This window comes from Centroberyx affinis, unplaced genomic scaffold, assembly GCF_046629955.1.
Source record: "Centroberyx affinis isolate AG114_WGS23_722 - 3 ecotype Tasmania unplaced genomic scaffold, CSIRO-AGI_Caff_v1 ptg002872l_1, whole genome shotgun sequence".
Classification (NCBI taxonomy): domain Eukaryota; kingdom Metazoa; phylum Chordata; class Actinopteri; order Beryciformes; family Berycidae; genus Centroberyx; species Centroberyx affinis.
The window spans coordinates 90,001-92,500 of record NW_027281005.1 but is presented as its reverse complement, the minus strand read 5'-3'; the positions used below and the strand labels follow the sequence as shown (position 1 = coordinate 92,500).

Here is a 2,500-nt window from a genome sequence, read left to right as displayed (position 1 = left end):
ATGAACACCTGAGTAAATAGGGGCTCGTGGTGGCAGGGCGTCCCGTCAGCACAGGGTCAGGGTGCCGTTTCCTTTTGTTCTGGCAGTTAATTGTATCGTAGTTCCTCTGAGCGTTTTTTAACTAAGCTACTCAGGAGGACATGCACTAGGGCTGGATGACAGCACATCGACAGTGTACGAGTGTGCGTGGTGTGGGCGTGACTTGACTTGACATGAAAGAGAGCTTTTAAATGCGCGTGGAAGGGGCATTTTAACATTTTAAATTAGTAATTAGTAGTTTTAAAGAGAACATTGGTGTCATTGAGTTACAGCCGATTTACCTCTGTCTACGTCTAGCTACATTCCCTTCAATCATTTTGCAAAGCATGCCTTATTCTGGAATGGAATTATTCTTTATTCTTTATTTGGATCCCCATTAGCTTCCACAAAGTGGTCGCTAGTCTTCCTGGGGTCCACACAAAAACAACAACAATAAAAAGACAATTAGAAATCACACAGTATCAACAAGAAAAAGCCATATAAGCCAAATATAAAGATCAGAAAATAAATTAAATTACTCTACACATAAAACAATAAATAGAAGTAACCTATAATGGAAACAAAAGCAAAATTGTCACAAACACAGGGCACCAGAAAAATAAATAAAAACAAACAAAAAGGTTCCAAAACAGCAACAACGCAATAACAGCTATTTGAGATTCATCAATTTTTGTTTTAGTCACTTTTTGAAAGAAAATCTGTTATTGATCTTAATTAGAAGAATTATTATAGAATTATTGTTATAATATAGAATTATTAGGAATTAGATTTACACTTGTTTTTTTAATACAACATTTTTGGTGTCAAACCTAGCTAACCTAGTCCCGGCTAACAAAGGCGTCACAGATACGAAGACGTGGATGTGGCAGTTAAGTTTGTAAGGCGACGTGTTTTTGAGGGATCATTTCTTTTTGAGGAGAATTCAGTTTCTTCCTCTGAGTGTCCGGCGACTGACAGTGCAACGTAATTACAAAGTGGTTGGTGAAAGGTTTTATCTACATCCTGTGTTTACATTGTTACATGCCCACCATCTGGCTTCGCTTATCCTATCAAGTATTCTCTGGTCCAGTGACAAATCTCTGAATATATGTTATGCCCAGCCATGGGGGAACTGGACACAACGGAAATGAGTGTGATTCAGCACTCAAGGAAGACCAGAAAAACAGTATAACAGACAGAAGAAGCAGGTTCATTCTCCGGTTCCTTTTTGCTTCAGGGTGGGCAGAGCCAAAACAATAAAAAAAAAGGTCTAACCTACCTATCAAAAATAAAGAGAAACAAAAGAACACAGGTAGCTAACCTAACTCCCTAAACCAAAGCATGAGAAAACAGAATACATAAACAAAAAGGCTACCCACCCCTACAGGCCTGGAGCTGCTACTCAAAGTCCTTAAACACTGCAACTGCATACAAGTTACTGGAGCTTAGTTACAAAATCAGCAGCTGCATCACAACATGGTCTGGCTGGTTGGGAGCAGGGAAGAAGAGAGAGCCCCCATGATATCAGCTGTCCTCTGGCCTTATATCCCCTGGAGCTGTCATCCACAGGCCAATCAGCACACAGGACACACCCCATCCAATCACCTGGTTCATCCAATAGAAAAACCCCCCCACCTGCAAGCAATTACCCACACTCCAGAGAGGACACAGAGAGGGAGAGAGAGAGAGAGAAAACAGAATATGCCGATATACATACATACATACTACAGAACATGCCAGCATATATGACCCCCACTGAGTGATAACAATATGAAAGCGCTCGACTCGGGCGAAATGAAACGACGATGAGCCAGATGAAGGCTTCTTCCTGTTCACTGTGATGGATTCTCTCGCTCTGTTGGAGGTTGTTTTTCATACCGGTCTGGAAGAGTGAGTGGTGACAGTGTGCAGACAAACCAGGGAGAGTGGAATGGGGAAACCTGGCACAAACCTAAGACACACCGGTCTTATCTTTCATCACAGTCATGGAAAAAAAAAATGATGATGAACAAGTATGAGGTTGTGGTGTAGTGTGTAAGCAGCATAAAACACTCCAATGGGGGGCAAAACCAGCCACCCTGAAGGCTCATGCTACCTCCTGTGCTGGATCCAGATACATACAATTTACTAAATATCAAGGTAGTTTAAATCAGCAGTAAATCAGTCAGCGAATTCCCGATGGATCCATCCAGTCACTCAATCACTCAACCCTAAGGTTGATGTGTATGTGTGTGTGTGTGTGTGTGTGTGTGTGTGTGAGTGTGTGTGTGTGTGTGTGTGTGTCCATCCTCTCAAGCTTGAGCAGACAGAACATGTTGAAACTCTTGAGAGATTTCTCCTTCCTTTCTTTCTTTCTTTCTTTCTTTCTTTCTTTCTGGCTTTCTTTCTCCTCCTTCCCCTATTTTCTCCTCTCTATTCCCTTCTTCTCCCTTGTTTTTTAATCTCTGTCTCCTCCAAATCTCTCTCTTTTTTGCACTTCTGT

At 41.6% G+C, this 2,500-nt stretch overlaps 1 protein-coding gene across 1 annotated transcript in view; it reads left to right on the top strand.

The window, feature by feature from the left end:
* The window catches only part of dnmt3bb.1 (DNA (cytosine-5-)-methyltransferase 3 beta, duplicate b.1), a 39,410-nt gene that overhangs the window by 3,558 nt on the left and 33,352 nt on the right, over positions 1-2,500 (top strand). The window lies entirely within an intron of this gene.